This window comes from Diabrotica virgifera, chromosome 7 (genome assembly GCF_917563875.1).
Source record: "Diabrotica virgifera virgifera chromosome 7, PGI_DIABVI_V3a".
Taxonomy (NCBI): Eukaryota; Metazoa; Arthropoda; class Insecta; order Coleoptera; family Chrysomelidae; genus Diabrotica; species Diabrotica virgifera.
The window spans coordinates 252,705,693-252,732,360 of record NC_065449.1 but is presented as its reverse complement, the minus strand read 5'-3'; the positions used below and the strand labels follow the sequence as shown (position 1 = coordinate 252,732,360).

The following is a 26,668-nucleotide window of genomic DNA, read 5'->3' as shown; positions in this document are numbered from 1 at the left end:
AACCGTCTAGCGGCAAATTTTTCACAACGTCGACATCCAAACACACAAAAATAAGTTTCTGATGATAATATAATAACGGTTGTATGCAGTATTTCTTTGTTGGTTGATGAGGGAACGCGTATCAAATTACTCGAGAAGGAAAAGAAAGAGAATCCCAGATGAAATTCGATATTAAACGATGTTGGCATCCTTTTCTCTCTCTCGACATTTTCACATGAAACTTAACTTTACTATAGCGTTGGTATTTTTTTAATATTTAATGGCATAATTTCATAGAAAAGAATTAATTCGGTTTTGGGTTTTTATTGGTTGTCAATGAGGTGGGCCACATTTTTAAATTAATTTTATTTGTTTGTTTGGGTTTTCTTATGTCATATTTTTTACTTCTATTTTTATAAATAATGTCTGATTTTGTATCACGGCCTGGACATTTTTAGTTTGTTTTAGTTTTTCTACTTTATTAGTCTTGTTGCAAGTGGCATGAAGATGAGTAATTTTAATTTTCTCTCTAATATGAGTATAATTTAATATTTTTTGATCAGCAGTTGACAAAAAAATGTGCTCAAAAGTTACCTGGGGCCTGGGATAGAGAAATATATAAACCTAAGTAAGGAAATCTTAAACTTAGCTATTTCCAGAATTTTAGAAAGGAATCATGGACAATCAAGGCCAGGAATTCAGATAAAATTCATGTTCAGACAAAAAATGTTACCCATTACCAAAGAATATATTTTTTATACTCTCCATTACTTACGCTAATCGTCTAAGAAGAGGGTGTAGAGTGTATAGAGAAAATAACATATTAAACACAACACTAACATGATAACACAATAACCAAAGTGATAACAAATAAACTGAATGAAATTATAACATTAGCAGAAGAACAACAAGGTTTTAGGTCGAGAAGATTATGCACCGGAATTCTATATTTATAATGAGGCAAGTTCAAGAGAAATCGTTAGAATATGTACAACAAACTTACGAAGGCATTTGACAAAGTCAAATCAAAAGGCGTTATTCTGTAGAAATAATCAAAACTATTGAAAATAGAAATCCACTAGGAAGAATTTATTTATTTAAGAAACTATTAATCTGGTACACTCTCTTCTTAGAGCCAGTTCAATCACCATGTCTACTACAGATTCCATCATCCAATTATTACAATTTTGTCTAGCTCAAGACTTTTTTGTTTTCAATAACAAATTTTACAGACAACCTGATGGCTTAGCCATGGGTAGTTGCCTATCCCCTCTCTTAGCTGATATTTTCATGGATCATCTAGAATCCACACAGATCATGAAAAATCCGGAGATTCTACACTGGTTTCGTTATGTGGATGACTGTTTGTTATTCATAGCCGGGAATTCTAATTTAGCTGATTCACTTCTTTCTAAAATCAACCAAATCCATCCTAATATTAAGTTCACTATGGAACTAGAATCATCCCAATCCATTAACTTTCTTGACCTCACTATCACCAGATTAAATGACCATTTCGATTTCAGTATCTATAGGAAACCAACACAGACGGACCATGTCATACCCCTATCATCTAATCACCCCATTTCACACAAATATTCAGCATTTCACAGTTTCATACACCGTTTAGAAACTACCCCTCCATCACAATCCAATTACAACAAAGAATTGAACATTCTCAAACAAATAGCCTTCAATAATGGTTACGAACCTAACATCATAGACAAGTTTATCCATAAGAGACAACTGAGAGTCTTGAGAGAGGCTGCGTTCCCCAGAGATTCGACCACCAAACCCATTTACACTTCCTTACCATATCATCATGAACGTTTGTCTGGAGATATTAGAGATATTATTAAAAGATCAGTTGATAACATTCAAATTTCATTTAAGGTATCAAGTAATTTAGGACAGTGCCTTTCCAACTCCAAAGACCCTATTAACTACATGAATCGTAGCGGTGTCTATAAATTGCAATGCTCTGATTGTGATGCCACATATATAGGGAGAACTTGTAGGTCACTTGCCTCCCGTTCACTTGAACATACTAAAAGAGAGAATACATCAACCTTCTCTCAACATCTTAAACAAAACAACCATACTCTCAATATCCCTGATAACGTATCCCTAATACATAACATTCCCGATAAAAACTTTCTGAGATTGGACCTATACGAGGACCTTGAAATAGTCAAAGAGAAACAGAGAAGTCCAAATTGTGTTAATCGCCATGTGTCTTTCAATCGTGACTTTCAACCGTTACATCGTCAACTTTTCTCATAAATTACATTATAAATCTGTTTCTTATATTACTTTATTTCTCCTAATTATTCGCATCTACCAATTGTTCTATTTCTTTCTTTTCTCTTCTTATTCACACACATCCACATGATCACTCAATTTTCGATAATCATCTAATCCTTTCTTCAAAAAATTTTTTCTTCTCCCAAACAAAGCAATTTCAACTATATCTGCAACATCCATTTGTCACAACTTGTACACAACTATATCTATTCAATATCTATCCCATTCTCTCCACATCATCTTTTCAAACCGTTTTTCGTTTAGTGTCCAATCATAACTATTTCATTCTAAACTAAATCAACCAATAATACTGTACAATATATCTTTCAAGTTTCACACATCTAGTAGTTATTCCATTCAGCCAACCTTTCATTCATCATTTGGTTTGTTTGGTTGCCTGGTCTCTGGAGTCCCCAGTCTCTCAATAATGTTCATTAGTCTCAATAGTGATGTCAAATTTACTTTATATACCAAAAACTCATCTATCTCAAATAAACACAATTTTTAATTTTCTCATATTACTCAATAATCTTACTCAACACTTATCTTCATCTGACCCCACTTTAGTTGTAGCTTAGACACTTTTATCCAAGTTATTAATTTTTCTTTGCCCTAGATGTTATTTAACATAAAAGGACATAATAAAGAAATTTGGACTAAGCTTGTAATACAACCTTTTCAGTCTTGTAAATTTGTGTTGATGAACCCATCTATATTTTATTAATTTACAAATAAGATTTTGCATTTACAACTTTTTCAGCATTTGATATCACGACCCCTATTGTCTCTAATTTTTCAGCCAGTCTCTCAGCCATCATTTGTGTTGGTTCACAAATATAAATTATCTAATTTCAAAACATAAACCATACATTACATTCTCTGCATGTTGTTTTGCCTACCTTTCTTCATCAATTTACGTACACTTCATTGATGATTGTGGGTACTCAAATTCCCCCCTTCTATTTTACATCTAGATAATCTATTCTCACTAACTCTTTATTTTTATAATTCCAACACACTGATATTAGCTGTTATCATTGCTTGTACTATAAACAACTATAAATTTAGTAGCTGTGTAACCAATTTTTCATGATACTTCAAGTTCCATTGACAATTGTTGTCTTGACATCAGACAGATTCGCTTTGGATATCTCACATCTTAGTTGCCTGTCAGCTCTTGTAACATAATGACCTAATTTGTTACCTTTGACCCACTTACAACGTGTGGGAGTCATATGTTATCCTAGGGCCATATCCTTAGGGATTATATCCATCCTTTGGAATTTGCTATGTTAGCATTTTGATGTGACTTTTAGTCCATTTTTGAAAGGCTTTGACCTTCGTATTTTTTGGTTGGCTCACCATGTTCTTGTAAGTATAACCAAACTTTGATTCTACCTTGGTCATCACTTTAAGTTCAACATTTTGATAATTAATATGGTTATACTTATTTTAGGCAACACTGATGATGCTCTTTTTAGAGCGAAAACGTTCTGTTCGATGTTTGTAGCCCTATAGGGCTTTTTAAAATAATATACCTTTTACCAAGACCAAAATTTTTATTAAATTTTACTTATTGAAAATAGCTACCAGAACATCACAATAAAAGTAAAACAGTAAAAGTAGAAGAAAAACTAACTGACTCAACAATGGGATAAAACAGGGGAATTGCCTGAGTCCTCTACTGTTCAACCTGATCGTGGATGAAATAATAAAAAATATAAGAACTAAAAAAATATACCAAATTACCAAATGGAAGATAAACAGCTTAAAATAATCTGCTATGCAGACGACGCAATACTAATCTCTCAAAGTGAAGATGATTTCCAACGTATGCTGCACCAATTGAATATAACCGCCAGAAAATTTAACATGGTAATTTCGCCAAAAAAGACAAAATGTAGGGTTATAACAGCAAATCTGCTAGTGACATATTTTGGCCCTAAAAGACATGAATTGACAGGAGATCGGAGAAAGCGCCGTAATACTGAATTAATGAACAAAAAGATTGCTAGAAATACCAGAGATGAAAATCCTTAGAGAAATCGATGGTACACTATGGGACAGGACTAGAACTTTAAAGTAAAGATATACGACGGAAACTCGAAAGTTAAGAACATTAAAAAAGACTGGGTAAGAAAGAGAAGAGTACTACAAGGACAACAAATAGAGTAGTAATTACATAAAGACGGCGAGAGATGGTTCCCCAATAGGAAGACGATCAGTGGAATGACCACGAAAAGGATGGAACGACAACTTACTGGAAGAACATTGAAAAATAGTCAGGTCTACACAAAAAGAAGAAGAATACAATAAACCAGCATATCTATGTTACTTTGTGAACCTGAAAAAACTTTCGAGGAGCAAACCGAGTGATGTCATATGTATCATCAAAACAATAGGTATTACCATAAAAACAAAAATAGAAGACGTACTTTTATTGAATAGAAACAGAGAAAAATAATGTTACATTTTTCACTTATGCTTCATAGAACACCGAACACCTACTTGTAGTTGCCTTCGTGTTGCCTTAATCTTACCTGCTATTACACAAAATAAGAAAAGTTTATCATTTCAATTTCACTGTCTTGAAATACTTAAAAAAAGGTCAACAACACAAAGCATTATATACATCAATTAAATCAAGTAGGTACTGAGAAGACCTTATTTATTGAAATACAATCGGCATTTAGGCCACTCAAAGCAGGCCAGCATCCCGAATCCAGTAGGGCGAACTAATGACTGAATAAACATTTATTGGGACCTTTTTCAAGTTTGTGTTGTTCTTTTTAGTTTACCGACACCCCACTGTGCCTCTATGTCAAGTGTTGCACATATGTTTACCAAGCAATCACGACCAACAGAACAGATGGTTCAATTCGCATGTGACTGTGACGTCTTTTCAATTTGTTTAGGTAGTGAAATTTTTGAATAACTACCTGAAACGTTCCATTTGTTTTAAAAAAGACTTAAAATATGCTCATTTTGCGCATAGCTCACAGAAAGTTTAAATTTATTGTAGTCCATAGGTACATTGTTTAGGCCTGCATTTTTCAGAGGATGCAATTTTATTTTTTTAATGTGTTGGGGGCAGTGGTGTCATGGCAAAATTAGCAGTGCCGGAACGCACCGCTAATCTTTGTTTACAAAACCCAAATTCTCTATTTATTTTTTTTTTCTTTTCTTAACCAGTGCCGGAACGGCGTTCCCGCGCGTTCCCGCACCATGACACCACTGGTTGGGGGGCTATAAGCTTACGTAATAATATAATCGTTTGTTTCGAACATTTTCTAGCATTGTGTTTTTATGTAGATATTGCGATAAAGATGGACTTGAGCCAATCTGTGGGAATCACTCTAGTGTTATACAGGGTGTCCCGAAAAGATTGGTCATAAATTATGCCACACATTCTGGAATCAAAAATAGTTCGATTAAACCTAACTTACCTTAGTACAAATAATGTGCTCATCAAAAAAGTTACAGCCCTTTGAAGTTACAAAATGAAAATCGATTTTTTTCAATATATCGAAAACTATTAAGATTTTTTATTGAAAATAGAAATGTATCATTCTTATGGCAGAATCATCTTAAAACAAAATTATAGTGAGATTTGTCCGCCCCATAATAATTTTATGGGGGTTTTGATCCCTTAAACCCCCCAAACTTTTGTGTACGTTCCAATTAATTCATTATTGTGGTACCATTAGTTAAACACAACGTTTTTAAAACTTTTTTGCCTCTTAGTATTTTTCCGATAAGCGAGTTTTTATCAATATGCGGCATGCGGCTTCTTTTTTAATATATTTACATAAAAATTTTATGGGAGTTTTGTTCCTTTAAACCCCCCAAATGTTTGTATACGTTCCAATTAAACTATTATCGTGGTACCATTAGTTAAACACGGTGTTTTTAAAACTTTTTTGCCTCTTAGTCTTTTTTTGATAAGTCACCTTTTATCGAGATGTGGCTTCTTTTTCAAAAAATACCTAAAAATGTAAATTATAAATACATTTTCAGATTATTAACAGGAAAATATGTGGTGGATTCGATAAATATTCAAAATATCTCGATAAACACTGGCTTATCGAAAAAGTTCTAAGAGGCAAAAATGTTTTAAAAACAGTGTGTTTAACTAATAGTGCGACAGCCACACTACATAATAATTAAATTGGAACGTACAGAAAAGTTTCAGGGGGTTTAAGGGAACAAAACCCCCATACATTTTTTATGGGGTACACAAATTTCACTTTAATTTTTATTTAAGATGCTGCTGCCATTAGAATGCCACGTGTCCATTTTCAATGAAAAATCTCCAAGAGTTTTCGATATATGAAAAAAAATTTCATTTTGTAACTTCAAAAGGCTGTAACTTTTTTTGTGTGCACTATTGTATATAGGTAAGTGAGGTTCAATCAACCTATTTTTGACCCCAGAATCTGTGGTATAATTTATGACCAATCTTTTCGGGGCACCCTGTATATTGCATTAAAAAGTTTTAATACTACTAGAGAACAACCTTGTTCTCTGATACTACTTTTATGTTATCTTCATAGCTTCAGCAATTCAGTTGGTGTATCATCTGGACCACACGCTGTCCCTAATTTTAGTATTTTTACAGCGTGTTCTACCCCTGATTTTATAATTTCTGGGCGGTCACTACAATTTTGGTAGAATTCGGGAATATTCTTTCTGTCGCCTTCAAACAACTCCTGATACAGCTGTAATTTTTTTCTTATTTCGTTCTCATTTACAATAATTTTGTCGTTATTGTCAACTAGTAGAGAGGCAACGCGTTTTTTAAATATGTTGCTTGTTTCTTTTACTTTTTTGTGCACAATAAGTCGTGCCTAGATATCAAATCCTCCATTTCATTGCACTTTTCTCTCATCCATTTTTCTTTGGCAAATTTGATCTCCCTTTTAATCCTTCTCTGTAGATTTCTATATTCCGTTCCATTCGATTTTATAAGTTGTTCCATCAATTTCTAGATGTCGTCTGTTATCCATTTATTTTTCTTAATTAGGTTACTTCCATAATCATTGTTCATTGTCATTGCACTTTCTATACTCATGTTATACAAAAATAAATTCGTGACACTTTCTGATCAAAAATATTCTACATTATTGAGTCCTATTAATCCCATAAAACCTTGAAAACCGCAATTATGACACGCAGTGTATATTTTCTCCATCGAGACAAGAAAAGCGTTTATTTACAACCCTAGTAGCTCTCTCGAGGGCTGGAGGAAAACTGTATAATGGAGAGAGAGAAGTATGTATAAACGCGGTATCGTATTTCACCAAAACAACGAAGTCTGTTTAAACATTAGTCTCCCTTGCCCTTGTCATAACAGGGCAATGCCTCGACTTATAACATGTAGGTAACTTCTAGATAAAGCATTTGAGTTGTTTTGGTATTAGTACATTTTTTGTATGATGAGGTATTTTTCTTATACATAAACTGAACGTGTATATTATGAAAATGAAAGCTTATGCTTCATTTCGGCTCAGAAATGATCAATGATCCCCTTACGTTTCAGTCTCCCCAGACCTTATCATAGGGCCTAAATGATCAGCTCTGAATTGAAATGGAACCAAACTGTCTGCAGAATAATAATTGTCCTCTTAATCCTCATAATATGTACTAATCTTTTAGTCTTTTCGTCATATTATATGGGAAAGGCAACCGACTCTTATGTTGTGCTTCTCTCTTCATTGTGATTTTCTAGCATTATGCACATGTTTCTGTAATCTTTTATGCTTTTTGTCTGTATAAAAATGGAATTTCTTACCATTTTGTTTTCAGTTACATATTATTTTTTGTTTCATGGCTACCTCGAAAATTTCTTGGCTTCTACTGTTTTGAGTTCGATTCTTGGTGGTCTTACTGGGTTTTTGACCTCTTATGTTGATAGTGGTTGTCTTTTTTTCATTCTAATTCGGATTGAAAACTCTTCCTCCCAGCTTTTATAATTTTTTCCCATTTGGAACTTTCTTATCCCTTTGGGCTTTCTTGGGCTTCCTAGCTGTTCTTATTTTGCGTCTTTTTCTTCCATTTCAAGACTACCGTGAGTTCAGATTCACTTTTTTCCTCTACATTTTATAAGGAGTTCATTTTATTTTTACCTTCTGATCGAGTTATTTAGTGTTTTCTTGTGTTTTCTTCATTAGAAAATTAAAGTACGTACTTCTACATTAAAGTAGATATTCCCTATTTAGATGATTGGTATATTAAGGGGTTGCATAAGTGTTCCGTCTCCTTATGGTTATTTTACATGTAGATGCATATCAGAACATTCCTAAAGCTTGGGTAAATTATTTTCCAGAAATATCTTAATAGATTAAAATAAGTACATTCATTCTTACCCATAGTTCTGGGTAATATTTGTCAATTGTATTCCTGATTCTCTTTATAAAGTTAGGTATTTGGAAAGTTTGTGCGAGGCAAGCTATGTTGCTGCTTCTTAGAAGGACAGTGATGACGATTTGTTAATTACGTTTTTTTCCAAAGTGAAATTTTGTAGAAGAGATAAAGACATTTTTGCTTTCCCCACCACACGGGATTTCTGGTCGAGCGCTTTTTGTAATTTTAGGAAGTAGTAGCGAACAAAACTTTGATCTGTAAACACCTCTAGCAATCAATAAAGAGTTCTATCGAAAAGTGTCGCCGAATATTATTTTAATTGCTAAAAAGTAATATTTAATAGCATCGTATATTCACGGTAAACTAATCGTGAATCAAACAATAGGTCTTGCGGGTAAAAAAAGTGACTTTTTAAAAAAAATTCATCATCATCATTCTCTTTGCCTTATCCCTATGCGGGGTCGGCTTCCCTAATTGCATTTCTCCACACAATTCTATCTTGGGCCATATCAATGTTAATCCCCTTTACCAACATGTCCTGCCTTATCGTCTCCCTCCAGGTCTTCTTTGGTCTTCCTCTCCTACTCCTTCCAGGAATCTGCACTTCAGCTATTCTTCGTATTGGGTGGTTAACGTCTCGACGTTGAACATGACCAAACCATCTTAACCTATGCTCTCTCATTTTGGCATCAATTGGTGCCACACCTAGACTTCCCCTAATATACTCATTTCTAATTTTATCCTTCTTTGTCACTCCACTCATCCATCTAAGCATTCTCATTTCCGCCACATGCATTCGCTGTTCCTCTTTCTTTTTCACTGCCCAACATTCAGTTCCGTACATCATAGCTGGTCTTATGGCTGTTTTATAGAATTTTCCCTTCAGCTTCATTGGAATTTTTCTGTCACACAACACACCACTCGCTTCTTTCCACTTCATCCATCCAGCCCTAATTCTACTGCATGCATCTCCATCTATTTCTCCATTACTCTGTAATACCGATCCTAGGTACTTAAAACTATTGCTTTTTACAATCATTTCACCATCCAAAGATACCATTTTATTTGTAGTAGCTCCATCTTTAAATGAACATTCCAAATACTCTGTTTTTGTCCTACTAAGTTTTAAACCTTTTTCCTCCAGAGCTTGTCTCCACTGTTCCAGTTTTTGTTCTAAGTCTCTTTCACTATTTCCTACTAACACGACATCATCAGCATACATTAAGCACCATGGAATGTTACCCTGTATTTTCGCTGTTATCTGGTCCAAAACTAATGAGAATAAATACGGACTAAGCACAGAACCTTGATGCAATCCTACTTTCACATGAAATTTATCAGTCTCTCCCACACCTGTCCTAACACTAGTCGTTACTCCCTCATACATATCCCTCACAATCTTTACATATTCACCAGGGACTCCTTTCTTATTGAGTGCCCACCACAGAATCTCTCGAGGAACTCTATCATATGCTTTCTCAAGATCAATGAATACCATATGAGCGTTTGTTTCTTTACTCCTGTATTTTTCCATCAACTGCCTTATAGTGAAAATTGCATCTGTTGTTGATCTACCCTGCATAAAGCCAAATTGATTCTCGGATATTTCGGTCTCTTCACGTATCCGTCTATCAATTACTCTTTCCCATATTTTCATGGTGTGGCTAAGCAGTTTTATAGCCCTGTAGTTTGTACATTGTTGTATATCTCCCTTGTTTTTGTAAACAGGTACCAGTATACTGCTTCTCCATTCGTCTGGCATTTGTCCAACTTCCATAATTCTATTAAATAGACCTGCTAGCCACCTTGTTCCTGTCTCTCCCAATGCTCTCCATACTTCCCCAGGAATATCATCTGGTCCTACCGCTTTTCCTTTCTTTATTTTTTGAAGCGCTTGAGCCACTTCCTCATTGGTTATTTTGGTGACCATTGCTGCTACTGTCTCCGTTGACTCTACAGGCTGTCTGTCAAATTCTTCATTTAATAAGCTGTCAAAGTACTTTCTCCATCTCTTTTTGACATCCCTTTCGTGAACTAGTATTTTATTATTTTCATCTCGGATACATCTAATCTGATTAAAATCTTTTGCTTTCTTTGCTCTCTGTTTGGCTATTTTATATATCTTCGTTTCGCCTTCCCTGGTATCAAGTTGATCGTATAGGTTTGAATACGCTTCTGCTTTAGCTTTTGCTACTGCTACTTTCGCTTCCTTTTTGGCGACCATATAGTTTTGAAGATCTATGTCCGATCTGGTTTCTTGCCACTTTTTATATAATTTTCTCTTCTCTTTTATTTTTCCTTGTACTTCATTTGACCACCACCAAGTCTCTTTATCTTCAAACTTCTTTCCTGACGTTTTCCCAAGTATTTCAATAGCCGTCTCTCTAATAATATTGGCCATTTTTCTCCAAATTGTGTTAGGGCTTCCTTTCATGTTCCAACATATTTTTTCTACTATTCTTTCCCTGAATAGACCTTCCTTCTCATCTTTTAGCATCCACCACTTGATTTTTTGTGGTCCTCTCCGATATTTTTGTTTAGTTTCGCTTTTTACTTCGATGTCCAGAACAAGCAGCTTATGTTGTTGGCTTACTGTCTCACTAACTATTACCTTGCAGTCCTTGCATTCACGTATGTCTTCTTTCCTTATCATGAAGTAGTCTATTTGGGATTGATGTTGTCCACTTTTGTAGGTAATAAGTTGAGTTTCTCTCTTTTTAAAGAATGTGTTAACAATCGCCATATCCAATGCTGTTGCTAATTCTAGCATGTCATCTCCAGCTTCATTTCTAGTTCCAAAGCCTAATCCCCCATGTATTGTTTCATATCCTGTCTTGGCTTGGCCCACATGTGCATTGAAATCACCTCCTATTATAACTTTCTCCTCCGCTGGAATATCACTCAGTATGTCTCCCAATTGATCATAGAAAGCCCTTCTTTCATTCTCACCCAGACCTGTTTGAGGAGCATACACACACACAACATTCAATACCTCTTTATCAATTACAAATTTCACTGACATCATTCTATCACTCGTTCTTACAACTTCTACTACGTTATCTTTCATTTCACTATCAGCAATTATACCAACTCCATTTCTAGTGTTACTACTCCCTACATACCACAATTTATATCCATCACCTAGTTCTTTCGCCCTTTGTCCTTTCCACCTAGTTTCTTGAATACAAGCAATTTGAACTCTTCTTCGTTTGAGCGCATCCACTAACTCCAGACTCTTACCTGTAAGTCTACCAAGATTCCAAGACCCTATCCTGATTTTTCTAACCTGTAATGGTGTTCCCCCTGAGATAGTCCTCACCCGGAGATCCGAATGGAGGCTCATTTTACTTCCGGAACATTTTACCTCAGGAGATGCCATCATTTCAGTATAAGTTTTTATTTCGTTTGGAGAAGGTCTTTTCATTATTATGGCCTGAAAAGATTTTTGGATATTTGATGCCTGAATGCCTTTTCTATCAGCACCATACCCTGCCCTGTCCTGCACGTTTAGCCAATACACCACCAATGCAACCAAAGTGCAGTATTACCCCACACCCGCCTGCATTTTTCTGTATAGGCCAGGATCCCTACTGTAAGGACTGCCCTATAAGCCAATGTATTGTTGCCCGTATCCCGCCACTAGGAGGCACGTACTTCATTCGGGATACTTTTTTTTTTTTTTTTTTTTTTTTTTTTGTTAAATTTAAAAAAAATTATATCTCGAAAACTAAAAATTAGTTTTATTTATAATTGGAACATGTAAAAGTATAGTACTTAAGGTACTCTCAAAAAAATTTTCAGCCAAAATATCAATTTTTGTAGAGTTGACTGCAATTTTTTGACAACATCCCTTTTTTTGCGGTGGGCAGCATAACTAAGTCCAGTCTCATCTGAAATCAAAAAATCAAAAAGTTTCTTGTAGTTTATACCTTAGGCTAGAATTATATTATCATAAGAAAATATTCCACGGAAAGTACTGTTGTTTTTGTTTACTGTAATTGTCGTAAATACCGAACATATAAATACAACCTACAGTGTTTATTAACATTCAGTCTAATTATTATTGTTTTATTGTTCATTGTATTAAGACTCATTAGTTATTGTAAGAAGTAGTATTCCAGTTCCAGTAGTATTCCGTATATACGAAGAACTCGTACGAATGACGTATATAACTTTTGTATTACACTGTATACGTAAATTCAACCTTTTCTGTAGAAATAAAGTTTTTAAAAACAAGTTCTACGAAAGTGTAAACTTATTTCTAGTGAATGAACGAAGGAATTTTTATTAGGTGAAGTTGTTTTTGCTTTATAAAAAAAAACTACTTTAAAAATGGTCATTTTTCTAAAAATGAGAAAAATTGGGGTCGAAAAGGTGTTTAAACTTATGTAAAATCTTCAAATTTCATTTTTTTTTATTCCTTCTTTCATTCACTAGCAAGAGGTATAGACTACAAGAATCTTTTTGATTTTTTGATTTCAGATGAGACTGGACTTAGTTATGCTGCCCACCGCAAAAAAAGTTGCAGTCAACTGTACAAAAATGAATATTTTTGGCTGAAAATTTTTTTGAAAGTACCTTAGGTACTATACTTTTACATGTTCCAATTATAAATAAAAATAATTTTTAGTTTTCGATATTAATATAATTTTTTTTTAAACTCACTTTTTTTTTACCCGCCAGACCTATGTAACCCCTTAAATGTAATGAAGTAAACGTCGACGTTGTTAACATTTTAGTCCATGTTAAACATTTAAATTTAAATTCCTTGTATAATACACAAATTTTTTTGACATACTGTTTTATGTCAAATATTGATATTACCTATACGCTGTGAGCTCGTACGTAGAGGGGATATTTAAAAATTCGCGAGCGCCAGTAGTGACAAGTCTGTAAACGTTTACTGGAAATTTGACTTAAATGTTAAAGTGATTAATTTAAAATTAAAAATAAAAACCTCAATTATAAAAAATATTAGTTGTTCAAAGCTGTGGTATATATTTTTACCTTAAGTATACTTACGTTTTAAATACTGAATTTAAGTTTTTTTAATGTTCCGTAATATGGAATTATAAATTAATGTATTAATCTTAGCGCCATCTACACGATAATTGTGAAAGTATCCGAAGTAAGAAATTAATATTTCATCAATAGAACGTCAAAATGATTAGCAAAATCTTAAAAAAATCGATTACAATTTAATTACTTTTTTGCGTTGTAAATATTAAGCGATAACAATTAAATAATAAATTTAAAAATTACCGGTGAAAGTTGCATTACTAATCCGCTAGGAGCGACACCAGCGAAGCTCAGAGCGTATATGGTATGGAATAATGATATTACCTATTAACCTATATGACAGAAATAGACATAATTTTATCTTAGGTATTCTGGCGAATGGATTTAGTGTCCGAAGTCATATAAACCCAAACAAACAACAATCTTAGGTATTCTGTTTATATGGGATTATGTCACAATTATTGGTGTAATAAAAATTACATTTTTAGATAACTAATGTTTGAGGTTTGGATTTCCACTCCGAAAATAGTTCTGGAAAAAGATTATTTTAAACAATTTTGGGAAGATGCATTGCATAGCATAACCAAAGTTTTATAGGTTACGCGTTTACGCATTTTCATTAAAATTTACATGTTTTTATTTTTCAATTATTGCCCAATCAAAAAATAAAATAAATAAATAAATAAATAAAATATGAAATGGGGAAGCAATGTATTAGGTAGCTAACAGAAATAATATATTTCAAGGTGGTTAGTCAGTTTTTTTCGACATCCACTCGACTGTTTTTAACAGTCAATTTTCGCATATCGAATAAATTTTGAAAAATTGGGGGCTCTATGGAAACAAAAAATATCGGTGAGAGGCCTACGGGGTAAAAAGATTTGGAAAACACTGATCTAAGGCGAATTATCGAATAGATATGGGTCTCGTTCATCATCACCACAAAAACTTACTTTTAGTATTCGCGATTTGAGATAAATTGGCAAGTGAAACCCGACTAGGATTGAATTATAAATACATTGTAGTATCCCAGCAATAGTTATTCGGGCCTCGGGTTTTAAGGTGACACGGGAATATAGAAACGCAAAACATATCATTTTCAAACCAAAAAACATTAATAAAAACCTACATTACTCGTAACTAAACCTGACAAGAAACAAAAACGGAGCCTAAAGGAGGCAAAACTAAAAATTATCAAACTATATGTTATTTCTGGTTTACTACCCCAGGTCAAAGACATGACCGTCTTCAATTCTTCAACATCCTTAACAGACGGCGGCTAGGTCATACAGAAAAGGACCATTTTTTTTATGATTCATGAAACTTTTAGGTTTGAATTTGATATTTTGGCTCTCTGAATTTGATAATATGTATTTATTGTTTGAAAAACATTTACTGCTCTCTTATTATATCATATCCCTTTTGGAATATGGTAGCAATATCTGAAGAAACACGTGCCAACTTCGTGAAAATGAAAAAGATATTATTATCTAGCAAAGATCTGACATTGGCCATCAGAATAAGGTTAATTAATTTTTATGTACACAGTGTGCTTTACTATGGAGCTGAATCATGGACATTAAACCGAAATGCAATAAATCGACTGTACCCATTTGAAATGTAGACATTTAGAAGTGTATTAAGGATTTCATGGGTAGAAGACACGAATATAGGAGAATATACTGAGAGAGGGAATTGGAAAACACAATAAAAGAAAGAAATGTTGTTCTGAAGCTATTTTCTTGTGGCATTTTTACAATTTTAACTATTTAGAATGGGAAATAAGCCACAATATTATTAAAAAATGATTTTTATTAACGTTTCGACGCCCAAATCGGGTGCCGTTGTCAAAATACAAAATACTATTGTATAATATAAAAGCTACTTGCCTTCTCAAGAGCTGTCATAGTTGTCAGATCAGTAGTGACAAAAACATTATTTATCAAAATTTCTGTAAAAGTTTTATCTTTCTGTTAGTTCACAATGTCTGAAAAATGGATATCAAAAATTCTCGGTGATCCCTACAGACCTTTATTCACACATCCTACCAAAAACAACCCTAGATCTCTCAAATTTTACGGTAGGAATTATTCGGTTATTCCTATAGTTATGCTGGCCATTGCAGACATGTGCTGGTTAACATTTTGTAGTGTTCAGGGTTTTATTAGGAGTTTTTATATTGTTCGTACTGAATTTGGAATGTTTTGTACCAATTTTAATTTTTGTGATAATATGGTAATCGCAGGTTAGTTTAAAAAATCATTGTGTTTTTTTCTTCCCTTTCAATTACTTAAGTTTAATCATTTGGAACATCAGTTCAATTACATTCATCAGTACACTATGTACTGCAAGAGTAGTTGTTTGAATTGTAAATTTTTCAAACATAGTTGGTTAAAAAAATAGTGTAACGAGAAATAGGACTAAATAGAGAAACGCATTTATCCTACATTATAATTTGGGTAAATATATACATAGTTATATAACAAGAAGCTAAAATAAGATTTTCGGTAACCATATAAAATCACATGTCAATTAGACCTGCATAAGAGGAAAAATCTGTATAAAAATACATATCTATAAAAGTGTGAATTTTAATACACGTAATTTACCGTGTAAAGACAGAAAAAGTAGGGATAGGGGAAAGGCGGGCAAAATGGGGTACTTAAGGTTGAATAGTATTTTGTATTTTGACAACGGCACCCGATTTGGGCGTCGAAACGTTAATAAAAATCATTTTTTAATAATATTGTGGCTTATTTCCCATTCTAAATAGTTAAAAAGAAAGGAAATTACAATATCTTGCACATGTGATGAGAGGTGAAAGATAAAACATCTTGAGACTCACAAGTCAAGGAAAAGTGGAGGGTAGGAGAAGCGTAAGAAGGTGACACGTTTCCTGGTTGAAGAACCTGAGAGAATGATTTGGTTGAAGCTCATGGCAATTATTCAAAGCAGTTGCCTCGAAGGTCAGAACAGTCATGATGATTGCCAACCTTCGTCGAGGAGATTGCACTTAAAGAAGAAAAAGAAGCAATATATTATGGTCTCCGCATTATAAATGCTACAAAGATATATTAGAAAGAGTCAAGCAAAAGTTCTTAAGATTTATAGCCTTTAAATTGACAATAGCTGTAAATGAAATAGAATATTAGGTATGTTATACAATCTTTACTTAAATTGCCTTCTCTTGAAGAACGACGAATATTGCTAGATGTGCCTCTTATGTATAAATCAATATGAGGAAGCATTGATGCTAGTGCTCTTTTGGAAAATGTTTACTTCCCTACTAACTGTAGAGTAGAGTAGAGAAATCAGATCTCAAGACTTATTTTATTTAGTATTCCATTATCGAATTGCAAAATAAGCCCATACAGAGAATGAGTAGAAATGCAAACAAATCTAACAGTAATGATTTTTTTCATTTTTCTCTAGGTACTATTTAGAATAAGATTGAAAACATATTCAATGTGTTATCTAATAACAAAACATAGTTGAAGCTATTAATATCTACATTTATTTTCTTAAATAAGATTTGAGCATATCGAATAAATTTCGAAAAGCTAACATAAAAAATAGGTAAATATATGGAGTGCATCGTCACTATTTAAAAAATACTGATATTATTCGTATTCGCGATTTGAGATAAATTGGCAAGTGAAACCCGACTAGGATTGAATTATAAATACATTGTAGTATCCCGGCAATAGTTATTCGGGCCTCGGGTTTTTAAGATTACACGGGAATATAGAAACGCAAAACAGATGTGGATAGCAACACCACACCACACCACACCACAAATACACGTATCGGGTGTCCGTTTACTGACTCATAAGTTAATTTTAACACACTTCGTTTCGTGTGTTCGTTCCTTGAATTGAAACCGAATAGCCAAGAATGTAATACTGTTATGGTTGCTGTTGCTTTGCTGCAATGCAATGTTTTCGGTCTGTTTTATAAATATTCTACCTTTCATTTTCAACTTTCAATCTCTTTATACTGAGTATTAAGTTCTGCAACTTAAAAAATGATTAATTGACGAAATACCACAATGCATTTTTTCGCCTACACACATCTTTGTTTACAGTAAACAGTAAAAAGTTAGGGTTAGTACATTAAGACAGATTTCAACAGTTTTCAACCCTCACCTTTCCACGAGTGACTTTTTGTAACACGAATGCACGAGTCACGAGTGGGGTCTATCAATAACCAGGACCAAATTTTAAAATTGTATTTTCTTATTAAAAAAATTTTCAGTGAAACTTCTGATTTATCTTATAATCTGTATCTCTGTACTATCTAAATGTACACATAATTGTGTATCAATATACCCTGCGCGTCATTAAAAAGAAGCCACCTAAAATTTTTGTCAGTTTTTAATTTTTACGACTCCTACAAAAAATTGATTGTCACTAGATGTTTGTGCAATGTTTAAGAATATGTTTAAAGCATTATGCAATTATTTCTTAAATAACAAATGTCAAAGAAAAACCTTCTCTCAAAACGATGACTTTATCAGAAAATTAAAGCAATTAACATTGTAGGTATATTTTTTCTGTTTTCTGTATGAAAATTACCATAAAGTCGTGATTTTTAATATTCTGTACTACCCCCTCTATTTTGAATTACACTCCTCATTATACTTGACATTGAATCGATAAAATTCTGGATGTTGCCTTAAGATAATGCTTCCCATTCTTCCATGAGCGCCAACCGAATCTGCTCATGATTTATTGGAGCAGGTATGGTATACTATTTCTTACGTTTCGTTTGAGTTGGTCCCAAACATGCTCAAACGGGTTTATATCTGTACATTGAGCCTGCTAATTCATTTTTGGCACACTGACGGTTTCCAGGTATTACCTACGTTACTATCCTGGCTATGTGTGGCCGCGCTTTGTCTTGAATGAAAATAACGTTTTCTCCCACAAACCCAGCAAAAGGCATTACATGCTCGTCTAGAATTTCGTAAAGTATCGGTGAGCATTCAGCGCTCCTCACCAATAAACACGAGATCAGTACGGCCTTCGAATGAAATGCCTGCCCAAAACATTATCGAACTTCTCCAAAAGCGCCACGTGCTCTCGAACACAAGCAGCATATCGTTTCCCATGTCTTCTTTATGTTTTGATGCGACCATCTGAGCCATAAAGAACCATCCTGGACTCATCAATAAACAAAACATTTTTCCAATCTTCTATCGTCCAATGCTCGTGGTAATCGTGGTCTCTATCAAATTGAAGTCGGCGTTGCTGATCTGCTGCTGTTAACAAAGGTCCTATTGTTGGACAACAAGCCCTTAGACCAAATTCCCTCAACTTTCTTCTCACTGTAGAAGTGCTTAGTGTCCACCCATGAGCATTTTGAAAACTGTTGCTTTAGCCGTAACGAACCGATTTTGCAAAGAAGTGCGTTATAAATACGGTGACCATAATATGTACTTATTTAAGTAGGACAGTACTTATTTTTAAATATTGTTCTAATGTACTTTAAAACCTTTCTAAGGACACGCGAATGTACTTATTTTTTCTAAAAAATGAATATTTTTATCTTTTACTACTTTTAAACAAATTTCTTTGTATACTGTTCCAGGTATTGCAGCTTTTGTGTCTTGATGGTTTCCAATATTTCCATTCTTTTGTTGACTCTTCTTATGACTTCGTTGTTTGTTACAGGCTCGGTCCATGCTATCTTCAGGTACCTTCACCCACAGTTCAAATGCTTCCAACTTTTTAGTAGTCGACGCGTTAATTGACCATGCTTCTATCCCGTAAAGCAGAGTCGAGAAAATATAACACCTTGCCAGCCTAACTCTCAAGTCTTAATTATTTCAGTTCTCTTGCACAAACTACCTTTCTCATTTTATTGAAGTTGGTTCTTGCCTTCTCTATTCGAACTTTAATTTCTTTGGAGTAATCGTTTGTGTGATTAATTATTGGACCAAGCTAGTTGTAGTTTTCAACTTGTTCTAAAGTCAGGCTTTTATCATTATTTTTGGTTTTTGATATCCTCATAAATTTAGTTTTCTTGATGTTTACTGATAATCCATATTGTTCTCCATACTCAACTATCTTGTTCACTAGCTTTTGGAGGTCTTGGAGGTTGTCCGCTATTATGATAGTGTCGTCCGCATATTTAATGTTGTTAATTGGCGTTCCATTTAGGTACCTTTATTCCTGCTGTTTCTTCCTCAAGAACTTTTTTCATAATTTCTTCAGAGTATGCATTTAATAGTAGTAGTGACAATACACACCCCTGTCGCACTCCTCTTTTAATTTTGAACTCTTCTGATATGTGTTCGTCAATGCGTATGTGTGACTGCTATTTATAATATAGATTTGTTATAATTCAAAGGTCATTGTATTGTAATTGTTTTGCTTTGAGGACGTCCATTAGCTCTTTGTGGCGGACTTTATCGAAAGCCTTGTTGTAATCTATGAAACAGACGTACATATCCTGGTTCACATCCAAGCATCTCTGGATTAGTAATGTAAATCCAAAGTGGGTTTCTTCAATATTCATATCAAGTGTGGTAAATGCGTTTATGAAGGATCTTTAAAAACATTTTAAGTGTGTGAGACATCAGGCTTATGGTGCGGTGGTCGTACACAAAACTTCACTGCACAAGTGAAACATTTTTACACAAAATGTGTAACCTATCTAACTATTCAAAAGCATAGATCTAAAGTGGGCTCCACACTCTCGGCGAAGTTACTTCGCCAAAGTTGACCGAAGTCCGAAGTACCCTCTCTACACACTCGTTCTACTTCGCGAGGATGTGCGATACCGACAAAGAGCGGTGCGATACCGACAAAGATCCCTTTGACCAGACCGACAGAAAATGGAAGTAGAACGAAGTGAGGCAAAGTTACACAAGGTGGCCGTCTACACTTTCGTACTTGTTGAACCTCGATCGACTTCGGCGAGAGTGTGGAGCTCGCATAAGAAGTGAAATAACATGGAACGATGTTTGTTATTCTCTCGAAGCTTTTAAATTGTATATCAAGGCAACCATGTTAAACGAAGATCAACTCTTTGACGAACTGGGAATTTTGAAAGACGTGGCTACAAGTGAAAAAATTGCTGAGTGGAACAGAAAAGAAAAAAATAGTCAGGATCGATGGCTTAAAGTTTTTAAGTGTGTAGATCAATTCAAACTGAAAAACTTACAAATATTATGCGATTTATTTTTTCCGTTCCGGGTACTAGTGCGGCTATCGAGTGTTTATTTTCTGTAATAAATAATTATTATTGGACGTCGGAAAAGTCACAAATATCCATATCCACTCTCAAGGCAGCGATGCTGGTGTACGCAAATTTTGATGAGACTTATATGAAATGTTTCATTTACTTCAGTCGAAGCCGGACCTTCTTAAATTAATTTTAAGTTCAGAAAAATATGAATGATGCAAAAAACCGGAAGAAGTTGAGGCTATTCCAGGTCTGTCATCTAAAAACTCTTAATTACAGGCTTGTAACTTTTTCAAAGTGAATGTAATGTGATATATTTAGTTTAATTGATATAATTTTTTATGTTTAGCTACATAGTTCATTTATTTTTAATGCCAAAAAGTTATATTTGTCCAATAACAAGATACATTTTGCGTTTTTATACATTTTTGTTTTTTGTACTTTTTTTTCTTTAAAAAGATATGGTCACCGTAGTTATAAAGAACTGTCCTCCCTGGCCGTCGTGATTCTTCTCGGGCCTGATCCTGGTCGTTGTTTGTGAGATACAGTCTCTACGAATCGTTGATATGTTTTTTGGACCATTCAACAACTGACTTCAAGCTGTCTCTGGCCACTTCTCTTTAATTCCATTATCAATCAAAGTAACAATTTGAACAGATCCAGCAAATCTCAGCCACAATTTTAAATTTAAAAATTGCACGAGTTCACGCTTTGAACAACTGTAAACTAATGAAAGATTTTTGAAAAACAGAACAGCAATATTCCAAGAAAAATAAAGTACAAACAACACGTCCGTTATTTGGTCATAAAACTGATATCAATTTTGCAAACTTACCCTTCTTCTTCTTCGTCTCAGCCATTCACGCCCACATCTGAACATAAGCCTCTTCAAGTCTTCCTTTCCATTGTTTTTTGTTGTACGCTACTTGTAGCCAATTTTTCCCGGCTATCCGTTTCAAATCATCTGTCCATCTCATAGGAGGTCTGTCTCAAAAAACCGAGCTAGTTTTGTGTCAATAAATTCAGAATATACCTAGTGTTTGGCAATTTTGAAAATGTTTGGCCATGAAATTGTGTACTATTGGCTCAACTTCTGTGTGCGAAGCCGTTTTATCAAGAATGAACTTTATTAAAAATCGGTAGAGATCTCACTTAACAGAAGAATATCTCAACTCCCTAATGAGTCTCATTTGCACTAAACTCACTCCAAACTTCAGACAGGTTGTACATAAAAAAATGTCATTTTTCTCTCTGATAATTTAATTTTGTAAAGAGTTTTCCCCCTTATTGTTACATGTACTTACTAATCATTAATTTTGAAATTAAGTAAGCTGTAATATAAAATTACTACTTACTTACTCTCTACTATAATATGTTAAGTAGGAGTACTTTTCAGATGTGCATTTAATTAAAATAATTTTCAGATTTAATAAGTTTGCAACAAACACCTTGTATTGAAACTAATGTAGAAAAGATAACATGTTAATTCGTATTTTGTACTATGATTATTTATTTTAAATTCCCCAGTGTCCTTTCTACAAAATTGAAGATGTCTAAAAACTTCATTAGCATTCAAAATATAAATTCCTAATTTTTAAAATATTCTCAGTAACAATTTACAATACTGCTGTTTTCAAAATATACTGATAATAACATCAAAACAATACACAATGAATTTATATTTTATTTATTGTACCAGGAAAACTTACAGAAAAGTATACAGTAACCAAAAAACAATCCGATATTATTAGTTTTCCTTTCCATATTAGTCCTACTACTATCATTGTTTGATTATGCTATGTAGAAATGCGTTCAATGATTGTCCCCGTTTAGGATTTAGTCCTCTTCAGGGTTCATATTAGTCCATGTGTTTCATACTTTCGTATGAAAAATGTTTCTGACTCGATGTCTTTGAGGATTCCTGTTAAAAAATGTCCCCTTTAAACAAATCAGAAAGGTGCCGGGTGAAACAATTTTTTAAGCAAATTCAAAATTAATTTTTTGCCTCGAAAAATATATTTTTAGGTTTCTTAGGTAATTATAAACAATAAAGGTATCTTTATTGGTCATATTTCTGAAAAGTTGATAGTTTTCGAGTTATAAGCGATTTAAAATCTGAAAAATGCGAAAATATGCATTTGCGATGCTTGAAAACTTCTAGTTTTAATAAAATGACAGATCTTTTTTATTTAAGATGACCCAAATATGCTAAAAACATATTTTCGCGGACAAAAAAGGTGATGTTTTGAATTTGTTAAAAAATATATTAAACAATTTCTGCCCAAAAATTTCGCCCTGCACCCTTCTGATTTGGGGATATAGGGGATATTTTTTAACAAGAATCCACAAAGAAACCGAATCCGAACAGTCAGACAGGCAGCATAAATCCGGACCCCGGAAGTGTCATAGGTTTTCGAAACGGACCCGCAGGGAAACCAATTGGTGACCTCTGCAATAGAATAAATTGTATAAACTTAACATTATTGAAAAGCTCTTATAACAGTCTAGGTGGCCTCTTTTTAATGACGTGCAGTGTGTGTTTTCAGCAAAATGAGTAAGATTTTTAACAAGTTGAAATATTACACCCCGTATAAGCATTTCGCCCTGTCTAGAGAGGGTAACTATATAATCAACTCGTACCTAGTCACCGATAGGTACCTATGTAATTTATAGTTGAAGATATAACTATTACCTTACCTTAACTACTACGTGTTTACTATTTTAATGACGTTGTGACTCGACAAAATACACTATAAAATTGTGAAGGGTCAAATTTTGCGATATGTAATTACAGTTTTTATAATAGTGAATTATTACCGTGGTAAATAATAGTAGGGGAGCGAAGTATGCTAAGTGTGCAGTCACTCGAGCGCTTTGGAGACTATTGGGTTGTGAAGAGTAGGTCCTAAAACCAAAAAAAGTTAAGTAAAGTTTTCAATTTTAGTGGGGACTTTCCATTTTTAATTTAATTTTCCATTTCCAACAATCGTTTTTTTTATATTATAGCGCCATCTATCCATAATTCGAAAAAATGTTTCGAATAAAAGTTGCTTATTTTTACATAAAGAAACCAAATCTGGAATAAAAATTTGGGGCTCCTATTTAAGATTTTAAAGTAACCCCCCACCCCACCTCCGTGGGGGGTCGTGTTTGGTACCATTCGATAGATTTTTCAAAAATATTGATTTGTATTTAAAATTTTAAATTTACCCCCCACCCTTCTCCTTGGGGGGTTCATGTTTGGTATCATTTGATAGATTTTTGAGAAATATTGAAAACGTATTTTTTCATTTTTCGATCTAACGTTCATTTCGCGAATTATTCGCTTTTTTTTGTGAAACTTTTCAACTCACCCATTTCCTTACGCCCCTTAAATATACACTGTTTTGCAAGTCCTTACCTTACCTTATGGTAGGGGAGCAAAGTATGCTAAACGTGCAGTCACTCGAGCGCTTTGGGGACCTATTGGGTTGTGAAGAGTAGGTCCTAAAACCAAAAAAAGAGTAACGTTTTCCATTTTAGAGGGCGCTTGCCATTTTTTAATTTAATTTTCCATTTCCAACAATTGTTTTTTCCGATTATAACGCCATCTGTGCATAATTCGAAAAAATGTTTCGAATAAAAGTTACTTATTTTTTCATAAGGAATCAAAATGTGCAATAAAAAATGGGGGTTCCTATTACAGATTTTAAAGTAACCCCCCATCCCACCTCCGTGGGGGGTCGTGTTTGGTGTCATTCGATAGATTTTTCAAAATTATTAAATAAGTGTATTTTACAGTTTTTCGATCTGATGTTCGTTTCGCGAAATATCGCAGGATTCGTAGTTAAAATATTAAATTTACCCCCCACCCCTCTCCGTGAAAAGTCGTGTTTGGTATCATTCTATAGATTTTAAAAAAATATTGATAACGTATTTTTTAGTTTTTCGATCTGTCATTCATTTCGCGAAATATTCGCTTTTTTCTTGTGAAATTTTGGGACTCCCCCATTTCCTTACGCCCGGCTCAAATCGTCAGATTTTTGAAATATACACTCTTTCTCATGTACTTAACTTAACTTATCTTAATCTGATAATTTCGAGTTTTTTTTAAGGATAGATTTTGTTTTTCGGGCCCCCCTTAACGAACTCCCCTGTGTTAAAAGCCAATATATGGTAGAGGTACATCTGCAGGGCACCAGGTTTCTCCCCATATGATAATCTGACGCGCTCGAGTAACTGCAAAAATCCCCGCTTGGGCTCCCCTACCATTAATCTGACAATTTCGAGTCTTTTTAAGGATAGATTTTTTTTTCGGGCCCCCCTTAACTAACTCCCCTGTGTTATATAGCTAATATATGGTATTAGAGGTACATCTGCAGGGCACCAGGGTTTTCCCCATAATATGGTAATCTGACGCGCTCGAGTAACTGTAAAAATCCCTGCTTGGGCTCTCCCCTTCCGTAAGTTATTATTTTAATATAATTTATACAAATAAACCTCTGCATAATACGCTACATGAGTGTGTCAGTTTTTAGCGTTTTCTTTATTCTTATAGGTCAGAAACGGAGAATTTTTTTAATGAGGACATACAGTAATGAGCGCGATAATAACCGGCAAAAAAAGCCAACTTTCTCAGGAGAGCAAAAAATAATTTTTAAATATTTAAAATAGGGATTAAATGAGGAGTAATTGTCCAGGAGCATCGGTATAGCGTTTATTCTTACAATGATGGCTTGTAGTTTCATCCCTATGGGTTATAATTTCATTATCTTAATTTAATCCCCCCACTTTCAACCCTATCTACAGTTGCGTCATTCTTGATCTTAAAATTTTCTGTACCTACAAAAAAACTATGTTTAAATATTTATTATGCCTTTTATTCTTACAGCGATGGCTTTTATTTTCATCCCTATTAAATATCCCTATATATTATCCCTATATAAATGATATTTCAATAACGACGCAACTACCCTGTAGTGGATTTCAATTTGTTCTACGCGCAACCCGCCAGCACTCACTTGTCGGATAGTACCATGGACGTATAAACACAGATCTGTGTTTATACGTCCATGGATAGTACGCATAGGGAACCATTTAGAGTCAGTAGGGCTTTCACTTTTTTATAAATTTGATATTTGGGCTAGAAAGAAGCAGTATGTGAATGGGTTTAGGAAATATGTGATTCTTCTAAATTAACTAAAGGCAAAGAAATCATTGAATCAGTTCTTAGACGATGGCCTAAAGACACAATGCGAAACTACGCTACGATTTATAGATCAGCTCTGCTGAGCTCTGCTAGCCATGGGCAGTAGCGGAGCCAGAATTTTTTGGGGGTGGTCATGGATCTTGAGGGTGATTTAATTACTTTTCTTCGATGCAAGGTCACTTATAGCCGGTTGTTCGAACGCTAATCAACAATGATCACTATCAAATATTTAATTACTGTCACAACTGTCAATGTCAACATTGGGTGGGTTGCTGAAAACAATTGATTATAATTATGAGATTAGTTAATCAATTAACATAACAATTATTAACATAATTGATTAACTAATTTCATAATTGTAATCAATAATTATGTTTTCAGCAACCCAATCAAAGTTGACATTGACAGTTGTGACAGTAATTAAATATTTGAAAATGATCATTTTTGATTAGCGTTCGAACAACCGGCCCTAACCATCCCTATGATAAGTAGGTCTTCAATTATTTTTTGGATGGCCTAAAATTTATTTTTGTTTGACGGCTCTCGGTTTTTCTTTTTTTTTTATAATTATTAAGTTAATATTTATTTTCGTCTGGGGGGGGGGGTCATGACCCCCGTGACAGCCCC

The 26,668-nt window shown here is 34.0% G+C and overlaps 1 protein-coding gene across 1 annotated transcript in view; it reads left to right on the top strand.

Annotated features, from left to right (window-relative positions):
• Positions 1 to 26,668, top strand: part of LOC126888431 (homeobox protein six1) — a 94,205-nt gene that overhangs the window by 60,585 nt on the left and 6,952 nt on the right. The gene's annotated exons all lie outside the window — the stretch shown is intronic.